Genomic DNA, 17,257 nt, shown 5'->3' with positions numbered 1-17,257 from the left:
ACTCCAGGCGCTATGAATATATTTTACAACATATCTTCTATTTGTTCATTTTTTTAAAAAGCTGTTTCCCTCTTTATTATGCTACTTTAGTTGTCTAGCACCTATAGGAATGGATCTAGAAAATGTGACTTGATTTGATGAATCCTGCAAGAATTTACATTTATCTTTGTCAAGAGGATAACTGAAGGCAGTGAGGTTTCTGTGAAATATTCTAATTAATCCAACTCACCATATTTTTGTATTCTGAAAATCCCATCAACTAAAGTTCAGTTCTCATCTTAAGAAGAAGGAAAAGCGCAGAGGTGTCCCTGAGGAGGAAAAAAGGGAGGAATGAAAATTTAAAAAGCGAACCGAACTAAAGGAAGGAACCAAAATAAGAAGCTTCTGTATAAACATCACCCATCTTTCTGCTTTCCTTCCAACAACCCCTGCCCTCTATCTTCTTGGAGATCTAATCCTGTTTTCAGGGAACACTTTACTCTTCCAGAAAACCCAGAAACTTTTACCAACTTGTCTTCAACTCAGCCAGCTTGTCCGTCTGTGTCTGCATTCTAGCTGCCTCATCTGCCATACGTAGTAGCTGTCCCTAATGGGTGGCAAATTTGAGTGTTTCCATATGCAAATTATGCCTCACAGTACTAAGTAAAGCAAAAGAGGTCCACGTTCTAAGACTCTGCACTTGAGAATGTTTTCGGACAATTTCCGCCCAGATGCTAGTGTGCAGATGCATATCTCAGACATTTTTTTCCTGATTAGCGTGCAGCCAGAACACCTGTTTTGCTGCCTCGTGGAATCAGATTTGAAATGAAGATACACCTGCGCAGTCAAATATTTTCATTGTACTTATAAACAGAGCTCTTAGTGTTGGAGTGAATAACTTCCCATCAGTCCAAAGGTGTGCAGCTGTACGCTCTGAAATGACCTCAGTCCCATTTTGTAGCTTCTCATGGCTATTTAAAAAAACCCTGCATTTTTAAGCAGGTTTGAACTGTTATAATTTCCACAGGGATTACTCAGCACTTGTGTGTTGTGTGCATTGGAAGGGTGACTATCCAAATCTGGGAGCAAATATCCCACTTTGGCAACAGGATAAGACAGACACCATGCATGATATTTCTGAATATTGAAAAGGACAGGCAGGCCATGGTCCAAATGTACACTTTTCTTTGAACACTTACACATATTTAAACCATTTATCATTTGAAAGTTAAGCTTAAGCCTATAACTATAAATATGAAACAGTCATCTCTAAAAGCAAATTTAAAAATTTGTAGTTACTTAAAATTACAACAAATGACAACTCAGATACAACAAATGACAGTTATACTTTATCTTTATTATTGTTCAGAATGATTTTATTTTTAAACATTATATGAAAAGCCTGGCTATTATATGGCTTGATTTAAATGATGGAATTTGAGTAACATAATTCAGAATTTGTGATTAATATACTTCTTGGAACTGAGCTTTCAAACCTTTTCAAGTTCATCAAACACTGCTTTCATAGGCACTTGGATGGATAAATTATATTCTTCTAAATTCCTTAGAATTGAGAACATTAGAATTAAACTCTATCAGTTTAGTACTAATTCTACATGAGCCAGATCCCAGTCATTCATAACTAAAATAGTGAATCCCTCAGCCTAGAATAAGAAAGGAAACACTCAAATAAGACATTTGGGCTGTTATAGAGTACAAAAATATAGATTGGCCCTATATTTTTTACTTAATCTGTCTAAATCAATTAGACATTTGAATTGTGGTATTGTATTTCCGGGAAGCTTCATTGCTTTCTATTATCCTCATGACAAAAATAAACAATTCCTTTTGAAATCGTGAAGAAAAATGCCTCCCACTGAGTTGACGTTGTATGCTGTTCTATGCAAGAATATATGTGTAATAAAAAATGAGAAATTATGGATCAAATAATCATGTTGGAGCCATTATGTAAACAATAGAGAGCATTTTGGATGAGCTCCAAATATCGTCACTATTGTTTAATTTCAGCCCCCTTATGCATCTGCCTAGGCTAGTGTCAGAGATAATAATTTCACCAGATATAAAACGCACAACTAAAATTACATGGCTCTATTATTGTGTTTACACATAGAACTAAACCACTTTTTTCCAGCTGACTGACCCAATGGAGTATTTTGTCCATTGAGCTCCCTTGCAAATTCAGTGGGCTGATGCTCATTCCTTTGTATATATTTGGTCATTTTGTACCACGGTAGGAATAAAGTAACTAAGAAGAGGCATGAATATGTTTGCTCTCTAATGAATCTGTTCTTTACATCTTGCTCTCTGCCTTTCACACACAATTATGGGCTTTCAAAGCAAGGGAGAGCCTTAGAGGAAGTCACAAAATGCCGATTAAAAGAAATGGACAGAAGCTGGGTGCCAAATCATTCATTCTGGGAAAAAGAGGAAGACAAAGAGAGCTATGCATTTCAGCCCTCTTTGCTGAAACATCTTCTGCCAGTCAACACACGATAGGATCCTCAACTAGAAGGAGATTTAGAAAGTTACTCAGTTCAGGACTCTGTGTTTAATTCAAAACCACTTCTCAGAGAAAATTTTCATGTATGATACTAGCCCCCCACCCCCCCCAAAAAGAAAAAAAACCCAAGAAAATTCTAGCCAGAAAATTTTATTGCCTAATTTATAACTAAAGTAAAAGTATTGTAATTTTGAAAGCTATGATTTGTTGGTGGAAAGAAATATCATATTCTTTTGTTTAGTCATGAATTGCAAGACAAAACTTTTGTCATTTATTTTCTTTGAATGCAAAGCATTGCACTCTAAGTAGGGCTGAACAGGATCTGCCTCTCCATCACTGACAGTTAATAATTAAATCAAACATTATATTCAGCAATAGAACATATGCATCAGCTTCTTTCAAATTGCATTTCCTTCCTGTTAGGTCCATTAGTGTAAACCAGACTGCCTTTAGAAATCCCCTTATTGCTGCTGTCTTTCAGCACAGTTCCTGAAATGGATAATGTGGTACATATTATGGGCAATTACACAGAACTCCCCAGCGATAGGGCTTTAGAGTTACAGAATGAAACAGCTGGAACTACAGAGCTATAAGCTAATCGTAAAAAAAGAAAATAGTTAAAAAAATAAATAACCCGGATAAAGAAAAAAAAAACACAAGAGGTTCTGTAAAACGATTGTTTTTAGAGAAACTCTCTGTACCTAGAAGAATCTCTAGGATTCACAGTGTAAAACTATCTACATCTAAACATGTTATTTTTTAAAGGTATTTTGCTAAGTTTTTCACACCCATAGTGTAAAAAGCATTTAACAAACAGCTAGCAAATTTGAGGTACTGGAACCTGACATTTTTCTCTCCAACTTTATCAGTGTGGTGTTTTCATATTAGTACATTGTGAGAAATCTAGTCTTCTTTTTCAATTTTATTTCCATGAAAACATATATGGTACTAGAAGATGAGTTTTCTATTCATTAAATGAGCTACACACATAATATTTTCATCTTGTTATTTTATGCTTGTGCTTGGGTGTGCAGTGCTCATGCCGTAGAGATAAGAAATGATATAATCTATCTCTCCAGTTGGTTTGGGGACTGCAATTGGAGTGTTCTGCTTGAAAAATCAGACACAAACATTAGACATACACCTAAGGGAAAAGTTTCATATGCTAAGGGGAAAATATATGTTCTGATTTTTTTCCACCGTTTAGGGAAGAAAGTAATAATGGGTTTGGATGGCAAAAAATGTTGCTTTGTTTGGTTGTAAGCAAAGTGCAGTTTTAGCTTGTACCAATGAAGTGTTTTGAACATTTTCAGTAAAATTACTTTATAACTTGAGAAATAATGGAACAATCTGCACAGTAACTACTGTGAAATGGAACAAAAGTGGGTGCAATTTCAGACTTTAAATATAGCTACCAAACTATTTTCAAATTTGTTGCTAAAGCAGTCTACCAAAATCTGAAGATATTAAAGGCAGAATATTTGTACAACTCTTGGAGGACTGTTCTTTTTCTCTCTAAAGAGATGGATTACATAGTCATAGCCAGATTTATGTGACTACTTATGGACCTTCATAAGGCTTTAGTAGCCAATATTTATTTCAGCAACAACAAAATGCAGTAGGAAGAAGCTGGACATAAAACATGCTATCTACTTTGATATCCTTAACAGTCATTGTCTCCTACTTCCCTTAAGAGCAGTGATTCTTTGTTGTTGTTAGTTTTGTTTTTCTTCTTCTTTCCAGTAAAAGCTTTATTATGATAGAGTGGAAGGAGGGGAAACAGGGATGTTAACAAGACAAAATGTTAAAATCAAAGGAAGACTATGTCTCCTCATTATAAAAAATAATGTTCATTATAACAGTGAAACCCTCATTTGTTTTTATTATTGAAGCTATATTGGTGACTGTACAGTATAATAAGTGAATATGCTCTGAATGCCCAAACCTATTTGTTATGTAACAAACAAAGTTCAGGAGATTTAATTGGAGGTTATGTTTTCGTATGTCCCTGTTTTTCATAAGGAAGGACGTTGAATGGAGGGAGAAAAGCCCTAATAGAAATGACGTGTGTATTGGGCAGAGGCATCAAGAAACTAGTAACTGATATTTAAAGAAATTTCTTACTTGCTTTTATTTCTATATGGATTTACCCCAAGGAGGAAAAAACTGTTATCTGTCTAATATAAGAAATTTCCAGGGCTTCCCTGGTGGCTCAGTGATTAAGAATCCACCTGCCAATGCAGGGGACACGGGTTCGAGCCCTGACCTGGGAAGATCCCACGTGCCGCGGAGCAACTAAGCCTGTGCGCCACAGCTGCTGAGTCTGCGCTCTGGAGCCCGCAAGCCACAACTACTGACCCGTGTGCCACAACTACTGAGCCCGCACGCCACAGCTACTGGAGACCGCACGCCTAGAGTCTGTGCTCCACAACAAGAGAGGCCACCACAATTGAGAAGCCCGCACACCGCAACAATGAGTAGCCCCCGCTCACTGCAACTGGAGAAAGCCTGCACACGGCAATGAAGACCCAACATAGTCAAAAGTAAGTAAATAAATTTAAAAAAAAAGAGAAATTTCCAGGGGAATTCCCTGGCAGTCCAATGGTTAGGACTCCATGCTTTCACTGCCAGAGACCTGTGTTCAATCCCTGGTCAGGGAACTAGGATCCCACAAGCCACACAGCACAGCCAAAAAAAGAAAAAGAAAAAGAAAAAGAAATTTCCAGAACGATGTCCCTCTTCTTCATATTAAATAATAATTTTTAATCTAAATTTGTCTGTGTTGTTTAACCATAAATATGGTTTGCATTTCTATTTAGACAAAATAATTGCCCTTAGAACACACTTTGCCAGTTGCTGCACTTGATAAATATTAACTGATTTAATTCTCCTAACCATACTATTATTATCCTCATTTTTCTGATGAAGAACCAAACCCGAGGAGTTACCTAAATGGCTAGTCACACAGCTTTATTAAATGCTGGAGCTGAGATTTGAACCCAGGAAGTTGGAGCCCAGAATCTGAGCTCTTAAGTTTTACAGTATAATGCCCTCAAAGAAAGGCATTATATTGAGACCTATAAGGTCCATAAATTATCAGATCTTAGAACATGCTTCTCAGCTGGTTCAAGAATGACTAGACAGAAATGAATCATGCATCCATGTTTGGAACATGCAAATCATGATTATGCAACATTATTTTGGTTACTATTGGAAAGCCTGTAAAATTCTCACAGTTACCTTAGACCTAATTCCAAAAAGAAAAAGGACCGAGCCCCTCTTGCTAATATCATGCTACATTTAGTTCATTGATCTGTTAATTTAAAATATTTTGCTTCATTCTAACAGTTATTCTCCAGACACCTTCAGACTCTTGGCTGGAATGGTTTTGAAAGCATCTGGAAAAATATCTTCCAATAATCCAATGAACATGAGATATAAAAAAGTTGCCTAGTGATAAAGCAGCCTAACATGCATAATAAATTAACACCACATTCAGATCTCTTAAAATTTATTATGTTTTGCTTCTTATTAAAACAGGTAATCACATGTATAAGTAGTATTTTTAAAATGAAAATATCAAAAGAAAATATAGCACAATATTTGTATGATTTTGAGTTGAGTGAACTTGTTATAAGGGAGCCAAGACTCTCAGAATTCATAAAGAACAGGATAAATATTCTTGAGTACATAACCATTTTTAAATGTATGGCAAAGATACCATGCATTTTTAAAATACATCCAGATTATAGACTAGGAAAGCATTTGCCACCCATATGACATAGAAGGGGCTAATATAAATATTAACCGATATAAGGTGCTTCTTACAGTGAGGTTTTTTCTTACTGCATTATCTATACTAGTATTTCTCAACCTATATATAAATCAGCTAGAAACTTGTTAAAATGGAGATTGTGTTTCAGGAGGGATTGGGCCTGAGATTGTGCGTTTTCGACAAGCTCCATGTGATTCTGGTTCTGTTGGTTTACATATTGCAATTTGAGTAGCATTGCTCTAGACCATTCCAGTTCATGTGACAATATAAGTAACCTAACTGACTTCAAATAAAACTTTGAGAACAAATTGTCATGTTTTTATTCATTGCAATTGTTTGAAATTGTGGTTACTTAAAAGGAATACATTCCTTTAACTTTTTTTTTTTTTTTTTTTGCGGTACGCGGGCCTCTCAGTGCTGTGGCCTCTCCCATTGTGGAGCACAGGCTCCGGACGCGCAGGCTCAGCAGCCATGGCTCACGGGCCCAGCCGCTCCGTGGCATGTGGGATCTTCCCGGACCGGGTCATGAACCCGTGTCCCCTGGCATCGGCAGGCGGACTCTCAACCACTGCGCCACCAGGGAAGCCCCATTCCTTTAACTTTGGATTAGAGAAAGTATTTCATATCCATATGACCTAAGGGTGAGAGGAGAACTCTTTTTTCCTTCCTATCCTCTCTAAATCTAATTTTGAAAGAAAAATAATTTTAAAAAGAGGACACAACCCAATAGAAAATTGGGCAAATAATAGTAAAAGATAATTGATATGAAAGGAAGTTAAATGGACAATAAACTTAAGAAAGTATTTTTGATCTCACTATTAGTCATAAAATACAAATTAAAGGAGTAAGAAAATACCCATGTTTACTTATTATATTGGCAAAAATAAAAGAGTAAAAATAAAACTTTTGCTTCTGTGCAGATGTACTAGGTCATGGCAGGTCAGTGATCCTGTAACTTAAAAAAAAAAAGAAGCTTATAATATGTTATATTACACGTAAAAGATGAGAAAATGGAGGCCCAGGGAAGGCAAATAAATTTCCAAGGTCACACAACTGATAAGTGAGCGAGTTGGGCTTTGAACCCAGATATCCTGCCCTTAGATCTTACTATTAAATGCTTCAGACTCTCAGAAAGGTGCTGATTATTTAAGAGGTCCAAGTGATTTAATTTATAACTATAGTGAGTACTGTTTAATCCAATTTTTACAAATGAGGGTTAACTGGAATGCTTAAGTTCTAGGATTACAGTGCAGATACTAAAATAAATTCAAAGAGCATTGACTTTCATACATCAGCTCTAATTTATATACTGTCTATTTGATAGAAAAGCACACTAATAATCATGTCATTGTAAAGAAGAAAACAAAGCTCTAAACATAAAATTTATAAAATACTGTACTTTATATTCTAGAAAAAATTCCATTCAAATTAAAGAGTGAAGTGAAAAAAAAATGAAAGCATAAAATATTGGTATCAAGCGCAGATATACCCTATGATTTCAGGATGGTGAAACCTAAAAGTATTGTTAAAGAAGAAAACACAAAAGAATTAAGGAATCATAGATATGGTGAGATGGAAAGAATGGAAGAAAGAAAACTTCTGTCTCAATAGTACCATTTTAGGTATGTTCATTTATAAATTATATTTATTCTTTTGAAAATAGACTGTTTACATTCTTGACAAATTTTTCTCCATTAATTTGTGCATTTTCTTGTTGATTGATAAGAATATTTTATGCTAATAACGTTAACCTCTGTCAAATATTGTAAATGGTCTTTCTCTGTTCATCCCAGGCCTTTTAATTTTGTTCTTAATGTTTTGGCATCAGTCCAACATACCGTCTGGTAAAAATATATAAATAGGCCCTCTACAAAAGAAGAAATATACAAATGTACAAAGACGTGTACAAAGAACATAAGGAAAAAATGTTCAATATGACTTCTAATGAAAGAAATAAGAAAAATAAATTATTTTTTTCTCCCATTAGATCAAAAACAATTTCCAATAACGATACTGCCCAGTGCTGGAGCAAATTCAGTTACAGGTTAACTTTTACAGACTTCTAGTTGAAATGTAAATTTGTACAGTGCTTATGGAATACAATTATAGAATTTGTAAAAAACAAAAAAATTAAAAAATTTCAATCCCATAAATATCTTCATTCAGTGTGGTCAGGACCCTGAGTTAGTTCCCAGATGTACAGATAAACATTATATAGTGTTTGACTTTACTGAGTTTAGGAATCCACAGTAGAACAGAGTCAAGTGCTCAAGCAGATGTGGCATCTGTTCATGGCAGAATAAGTTATTCAAATAATCTTACAAAGACCAACTAAAAATTCTGTGTGGCATATAATAAAAGCATCTTCTTTATATATATATATATTCATATATATAGGTATATATGTATATGTGTATATGATAGATTTTAAATTTTACTGCTATAGAGTTGCACATAGTACTTTTTTTGTAAATATATATATTTTGTTTAAAGACAAAATATATACATTTTTGAGAAATAATTTGGAAAAAATTTAGACCTAAGAATAGGTTGAATCTAGATAAGCAAACAAGCATTCCAAGCCATGCTTTATCTGAATGTATTTGTATTAAAATTTGTACTAAAATTCTGTGAAACTGAGCTGTTAGCTTATGTCTTTCAAAAAATTGGTCCACTGTATCTAAGTTGTTAAATTAATGTGTGCAGAGTTATTCATAATATTCCCTTATTATTCTTCTAATGTTTGTGGCATCCATAATGATATCTCCTCTTTCATTCCTGATACTGATAATCTGTATCCTCTTTTTTTTTTTTGTCAGTTGCTCTAGAAGCTTATTTTACTGATCTTTTCAAAGAAAAAGTTTTTTTCTTTCTTTGATTTTTCCTTTATTGTTTTTCTGTATTCAATTTCATTGATTTTTAAAAAAATTTATTTGTTTAGTTTTGGCTGCATTGGGTCTTCGCTGCTGCGCACGGGCTTTCTCTAGTTCCCGAGAGTGGGGGCTACTCTCCGTTACAGTGCACGGGCTTCTCAATACGGTGGTTTCTCTAGTTGCGGAACACAGGTTATAGGCGCGCGGGCTTCCGTAGTTGTGGCTCACCAGCTCTAGAGCACGGGCTCAGTAGTTGTGGCGCATGGGCTTAGTTGCTCCGTGGCATGTGGGATCTTCCTGGACCAGGGCTTGAACCCGTGTACCCTGCATTGGCAGGCGGATTCTTAACCACTGCACCACAAAGGAAGCCCAATTTTATTGATTTTTTTAATCTTATTTTAATTTTGTCCTGCTCCTGCTTGCTTTAGGTTTATTTTGTTCTTTTTTTAGTTTATTGAGGTGGAAGCTTAATGAATGATTTAAGCCTTTCTTCTTTTTTAATATAAGCATTTAGTGCAATAAATTTCTTTCTAAGGACTGCTTTAGCTACATCCCACAGATCTTGGTATGCTGTGTTTTCATTTTCATTTACTTCAAGCCTTTATGAGTTTTTTTTAAAAATGACGCATACCCACCATTATAGTGTCATTCAGAATAGTTTCACTGTCCTAAAAATCCTCTGTGCTCTGCCTATTTATCCTTCCCTCTCCTCCAACTTCTGGCAACCACTGATTTTTAAAAAAAATATAATTTTCTTTTTTATTCAGATTTTAAGGTTATGATGGATTCATAAAATGAAATTAGGACATTCTCTTCTTTTTGTGCATGTTAGTTTGAATTATATTAGAATTGTCTGTTTTTTAAAGATGATGTAGAATTCATCTGTGAACCCATCCCACCCTAATACCTTATAAAATGATTGATTTTTAATTGCCTTTCCAATCTTTTCAATGGTAAATAATTCATTTAAGTTTTTATATTTTTCCTTGGTTAACTGTTAGTAATTCACATTTTACTAAGGAACCATCCATTTCATCTAGATTTTAAAATGTACTGTTATAGAGTTGTACACAGTACTTCTGTATAATGCTTTTAATTAATGTAATCTGTGATTATATTTCATTCTCATTCCTGATTGTGCATACTTTTCACTTTTTTTTCTCTTTAATCAAGTGCACGAGGAGGTTACTTAAATATATTTTTAATTGAGGTATAATTGACATAAAACATATTAGTTTCAGGTTACAACATAATGATTCAATATTTGTATATATAGCAAAATGATCACCACAATAGGTCTAGTTAACATCTGCCACCATACATGGTTACAGAATTTTTTTCTCATGATGAGAACTTTTAACATTTATTCTCTCAACAACTTTCAAATGTGCAATACAGTATTAATAACCATAGTCGCCATGCTGTACAATGCAACCCTATGATTTATTTATTTTACAACTGGAAGTTTGTACCTTTTGACTCCTTCCACCCATTTCACATGCCTCCCCACCCCCACTGCCTCTAGCAACCACTAATCTGTTCTTGTTTCTATGATCTTGTTTTATCATTTTTTTCTAGATTCCACATATACGTAAGAGCATACAGTTTTTGTCTTTCTCTGTCTGACTTATTTTTCTTATCCCGATGTCCTCAAGTTCCATCTATGTTGTTGTAAATGGCAAGATTTCATTCCTTTTTATGGCTGAATAATATTTGATGGTATATATATATATATATATATATATATATATATATATATATATATATCACATTTTCTTTATCCATTCATCTGTTAGTGGACACTTAGGTGGTTTCCATGTCTTGGCTATTGTAAATAAAACTGCAATGAATATGAAGGTGCAGATATCTTTTCAAGTTAGTGTTTTTGTTTTCTTCACATGAGTACTCAGAAGCAGAATTGTCACATCATATGGTAGTTCTATATTAAATTCTTTGAGAAACTGCCATTTGAAATATTGTTATTTTTAGAGAACAAGTGTTTGGATTTATTTATTCTTTCTAATGAATTTTTTCTTTTATTAATTTCAGCTTTTATTATTTCTTTTGGCTGCATTGGGTCTTAGTTGTGGCACACGGGATCTCTTTGTTGAGGCATGTGGGATCTTTTGTCGTGGCATGTGGGCTTCTAGTTGTGGCACGCAGGCTTCTCTCTAGTTGTGGCATGCAGGTTTTCCCTCTCTGGTTGTGGTGCGCAGGCTCCAGAGCACGTGGGCTCTGTAGTTTGCAGCATGTGGGTTCTCTCATTGAGGCGCGCAAGCTCAGTAGTTGTGGTGCACGGGCTTAGATGCCCCACGGCATGCGTGATCTTAGTTCCCTGACCAGGGATCAAACCCGTGGCCCCTGCATTGGAAGGCAGATTCTTTACCCCTGGACCACCAGGGAAAACCCCAGCTTTTATTTTTATTACTTATATATTTCCAAGTTTGGGTTGATTAAGTTGATTCATTTTCTAATTTCTTAAAAAATTAGTTTTAAACACAAAGTTCTTTTATTTATTTTTATTAAAAAAATAAGTTTTAGTTTTTAGAGTAGTTTTAGATTCATAGCAAAATTGAGCAGAAGGTACAGAGATTTCTCATATACCCCTCGTTATGCACAGTATCCTCCACTATCAACGTCCTACACCAGAGTAGTATATTTGTTATAATCAATGAGCCTACAGTGATGCATCATTACCACCCAAAGTCTATAATTTAAATTAGTGTTCATTCTTGGTGGTGTACATTTTATGGGTTGTGAAAAAGGTATAATGATATATATTTACCATTATAGTACTATACAGAATACTTTCCGAGGTATAAAAATCCTCTATGCTCAGCCTATTCATCCCTCCCCCACTAAACAGTTTACCCAAGGACATCATGATTGCTTTAGAGTTTTGGAAATTAGGAATAAAAGTACTACAAACATACTTGTGCAGGCTTTTGTGTAGACATAAGTTGTCAATTCCTTTGGGTAAATACCAAAGAGTATGAATGCTGGATCACATGGTAAGAGTATGTTTAGTTTTTTTAAGAAACTACCAAAGTATTTTCCAAAGAGGCTGTACCATTTGCATTTCCACCACCAATGGATTAGAGTTCCTGTTGTTTCACATCCTTACCAGCAATTGGTCTTGTCAGTGTTTTGGATTTTCACCATTCTAATGAGTTTGTAGTGGCATTTCATTATTGTTTAAATTTACAATTCCCTAGTAACATATGGTGTTGAGCATCTATCATATGCTTATTTCAACATCTTTTTAAGTTTCACTTGAGACATCCTCTTTGACTCATGGATTATTTTGAAGTGTGTGTCTAATTTCCAAACCTATAGAAATTCCCTCAGTATTTTTTTTTTAAATTTTCGATATCTAGTTTGATTCCATTATGGTCAGAGAACATTTTTCTATGATCTTAATTTTGTAAAATTTGTTAAAGTTTGTTTTATGACCCATGATATGTCTATCTTTGTGAATATTCCAAGTTTGCTTAAAAAGAATGTGCATTTGTTTTTGTAGAATGACACATTCCTTAAATATCTATTAGGTCCCATTGATTCATGGTGTTCAGTCCTTCTACATACTTGCTAATTTTATGTCTAATGGTTCTATCAGTTACTGAGAAAGGGGTGTTCAACTCTCCAACTGTAATTGTGGCTCTACTTATTTCTCCTTTCAATTTTGTTAGTTTTGCTTTCATATTTTAAAACTCTATTGTTGGTGCATACACACTTATGATTTTTGTATCTTCTTGGTGAATTGGCCATTTTATAATTATGTAATGACCTTTCTTGTCCCTGGTAAATTTCTTTGCTCTGAAGTCTACTTTATCTGATATTACTATAGCCACCACAGCTTTCTTTTGATTAGTGTTTGCATGGCATATCTTTTTCCATCCTTTTACATTTAACCTACCTATAATATTTCAAATGATTTTCATGTAGACAATATATAGCTGGGTCATGTTTTTATATCCATTCTGTCATCCTCTGTCTCTTAATTATGTGTTTAGAACATTTATATTTAACGTAATTATGGATGGTCAACATGGAAACACTTTACACTCTCCATGTCTATAGCACCTAGAGGGAGAGGTGAGAGTCACCACTCAGTGTAAAGTAGGCATGATCAATAATTTGCCCACAGTCTCTTTGAATGCAATGCCTGGTAGGGAAGAAAAGTGGCATAGGCAGCCATTTCATGGTTTCTACCTGGAGTAGGCCAAGTTTAGTCAACATGGTTCTGTTCTTTTTTCTGGTCCTTTGGCTACAAAGATCATGTTTTTACTTTTCTTTTTTTTTTTTCTTTTGGCTGTGACTATGTCGTTTTTGGATTTGGGGCTTCTCTAGAATCCAGGGGGTCATACAAAATAAAACAAACCCAGGGAACTCACCTCCAGTCCTTAGCCAGCCTGCCTTCTTCTCTCCACATTTCGGAGTCTTATGAGAGTTGCCATTTGTATTTTGTCCAGACGGTTAGTTTCAAGAAGAAATATAGTGGATCATACAGTAGCTCTATTTTTAGTTTTTAAGGAACATCCATACTATTCTCCATATTGGCTGTACCAATTTACATTCCCACCAACAGTGTAGGAGGTTTCCCTTCTCTCCACAGCCTCTCCAGCATTTATTGTTTGTGGATTTTTTGATGATAGCCATTCTGACTGGTGTGAGGTGATAACTCATTGTAGTTTTGATTTGCATTTCAAATGAATTTATTTACAAAACAGAAACAGACTCACAGACTTAGAGAACTAGAACTTATGGTTGGGGGTGGGTGGGAAGGGTGGTGGGGAGGTAGGGAGGGATGGTTAGGGAGTTTGGGATTGACATGTACACACTGCTATATTTAAAATGGTTAACCAACAAGAACCTACTGTATAGCACAGGGAACTCTGCTCCATATCATGTAACAACCTAAATGGGAAAAGAATTTGAAAAAGAATAGATACATGTATATGTATAACTAAATCACTTTGCTGTACACCTGAAACTAACACAACAATTTTAATCAACTATACTCAGTATAAAATAAAAAGTTAAAACAAAAAAAAGAAGAAATACACTGGCATGAGTTCACCCCATCTTTTCTGGAACCAGAAGTCTTTCTGGATTAAAAAAAAATTACTATGTTCAATTAAATTGATTATTAGTGTAAATGATACTTGAAATATTCCTCACACAAATGAATTGTTCATAGTATTGGACTTTACCACTTTGTTAAAAATATTTTCCTTGACTGAAATTTAAATGAACTTTAAAATGATGTGAATCTTTGAAGAAAATATAAAATCCATATTTTATTTATCAGAATATGAAATGAATGGACACTTATCCATTGAAGTGAACATAAGCATCAAGGAAATTGGGTTCTGGGGGAAAGTTTTAGTTTTCATTTTATTGAAACAAATTCTCTTTCATTTTCAAGGGGCATATTTCAGATTCAGAATTCACTGGAACACCTCTTCTATGTAGCTATGTACTTTATTTTTGACTTGGCGTTAGTTCCCAAATTATTTCAGTGGTAAATCTGGTTACATAGATGCAATGACTTATTACTCAGTCTAGTTCCTATGTACTGTATTCATGGCACACACTGAGTGTTCAATAAATGTCATCAAATAGACTGAGTGCTTGTTTTATCATTGATTATACTTTTATACCTTATTCAAATTCTAGTGTTTAATTCTCAATAAAATTATTTTTTACATTCACTTATTTAACATGTATTAAATAGACATTTACAGGGACTCTAAAAAGTGCTCTATGGTAGACATAGAAAAATAAAACATAACCCCTTCACTCGAGAAGATGATAATCTAAAAAAAAGAAAAAAAGAGACAAATATGTAAACAAGAGCTTCAGACATAGGGGTTTATAAAGAGTTTGGGGAAACACAAAGCAGAGGACAATCAATTCTACCATATGAGTTGTAAGGAGCTGGGAATCTGAAAAGATTTCATGTTAGGGAGAAGAAGATTGTAGAGTGCTGGGGGCAGCTGGGGGAGGAAAAGCTTGCCAATGCTTGACTTTGAATCATCATTATTTTTCACCTCTTGGCAGTGTTAGGGAAGATGGAGAAGAAGGTTTCAGTTTGGGATACATCAAGGACACAAAGGCAATACAAGTTCAGTTAATGTATGATTATATTCCATACATTAATATATGATTACACACATGTTCAGATTAATGTATGAGCGAGAAGGTATCAAAGAGGTGAGCATTATCAATCCCTGGGTTTAAACTGCTTGGTGATTGGTAATATACTGTTCCTTGAGATAGAAGATTATGTACCAAAGTGTGTGTATTTATATGTAACACACACTTCTCTAGGGAGAATCTGAGTCTTAAAATACAGACTTGGCAGTCATTAGGATGAAATAATCCAGGGGAAATGTATAGAGTAAAAAGAGAAAATGTCAAGTCAAGGAGTCAAGGACATCACCTTGGAAAATATCATAGTTTAGCGGAAATGAGAGTAAAAGGAGCAAGAAGGAAACAGAAAAGAGACATCAAATTTTTGGGAGGAGAGCCAGGTGTAGGCAGTGTCACTGAAACCAGGGAAGTGAAATATTAAAGAAAACAGGCACTGTCAGAAGAGTCAAATGCAAGAAGGCAATCAAGTAGGAGAAGACTGCCAAAGTCCATTGGCTTTGTCAACTGATGCTATAAATAAACTCAGACTGCAGCTGCTTTAAGTGTGAATGGGAGGTGAGAAAGTGGACACAGTTTCTATAGATCATTTTATCAAGAATCTTGACTAAGATGGGAAAAAGGGATAAAGAGGGATCCCATGGGCAAGTAGTCAGAAAGAAGTAAAAGCTAAATATTCAGGAGAAAGACTTGCTGGAGAAGCAAGATCCTAGCAGAGATAAAGGGTAACTAGCCTTGAATAGGATAACATGAGCCTCTGAAACCAGAAGAAAGAAAGTAAGAAAGGAAGAAAGGAAGAAAGAAAGAAAGAAAGAAAGAAAGAAAGAAAGAAAGAAAGAAAGAAAGAAAGGGAGAGAGAGAGAGGGAGGGAGGGAGGGAGGGAGGGAGGAAGGAAGGAAAGAAGGAAGAAAGCTGAACTTGTTCATAAAAGTGAGTATTGTCTTTTTCACAATTGTCTCCTTGAAATGTTATAAAATTATTCCAATTTTGGCTCATTTGCTTAAAATGCTTTAGGAATGTCCTTCTCTTAAGTTCACCTTCAAAGATGGGTGGATTTACCACACACACACCCATACACCCATACATATACATGAGCATGCACACATATCTAAACTTTCTTGTTTAAATTATGTTTGGAGGGCTTCCCTGGGGGCACAGTGTTGAGAGTCCGCCTGCCGATGCAGGGGACACGGGTTCGTGCCCCAGTCTGCGAAGATCCCACATGCCGCAGAGCAGCTGGGCCCGTGGGTCATAGCCGCTGAGCTTGCGCGTCTGGAGTCTGTGCTCCGCAACGGGGGAGGCCACAGAGGTGAGAGGCCCGCATATCGCAAAAAAAAAAAAATTATGTTTGGAAATTGAGAAAAGTTATTTTGAATCATATGAAAAAGGCAAGCTGGTAGATAATCCTTTGGCATAAAACAATGTTTTCTAGAGCAGATTTATTTACTGGCACAAAAATACACTCTAAAAAGTGAGTCCCCAAATGTTTGTTATTTGAAAACTGTTGGAAGAAGTGCGTGACCTTTTTTATTCAATACTTTTATGTATTCATTTGACAAAAATGCATAGAGATTTCACTGCTTGTCAGGCATTAACCTAGAGGGTACTTTGATGAATAGGATTCAATTGTACATGTTCTGATAAATTTATTATAAACTAGATTTCATTACAATGTATACTAACTTGATGTGACCACATATTTTCTCATTAAAATCAGTTAAAGTCACTATTTGCCTCAAGTTTGGACTCTTCTAATTATTTTTTTATATCAATTCTGAAGCATTTAGGCATGACTCTCACTGTCTTAATTTGCAATTATATACACTAACAAAAGAATTCAACTGAATAGAGGAACTTCTATAATCTCATGATGTACTGCTGAAGAAAGAATTCTAGGTTCACCAAACTCAACACAGTTTATAATATATCTCAGTAGAAGTTTGGAAGTATTAACCA

At 35.0% G+C, this 17,257-nt stretch overlaps 1 long non-coding RNA gene across 1 annotated transcript in view; it reads right to left on the bottom strand.

The window, feature by feature from the left end:
• Positions 1-229: 229 nt before the first annotated feature.
• Positions 230-17,257, bottom strand: part of LOC137211006 (uncharacterized) — a 227,862-nt gene continuing 210,834 nt past the window's right edge. The window contains exon 3 of the long non-coding RNA XR_010936848.1: positions 230-308. This is a non-coding gene — a long non-coding RNA (uncharacterized lncRNA). The remainder of the gene's footprint in view (positions 309-17,257) is intronic.

This window comes from Pseudorca crassidens, chromosome 2, assembly GCF_039906515.1.
Source record: "Pseudorca crassidens isolate mPseCra1 chromosome 2, mPseCra1.hap1, whole genome shotgun sequence".
In the NCBI taxonomy this organism is placed as follows: domain Eukaryota; kingdom Metazoa; phylum Chordata; class Mammalia; order Artiodactyla; family Delphinidae; genus Pseudorca; species Pseudorca crassidens.
Note: the sequence above shows the minus strand (reverse complement) of the source record. Positions and strands in the feature narration are given on the sequence as shown.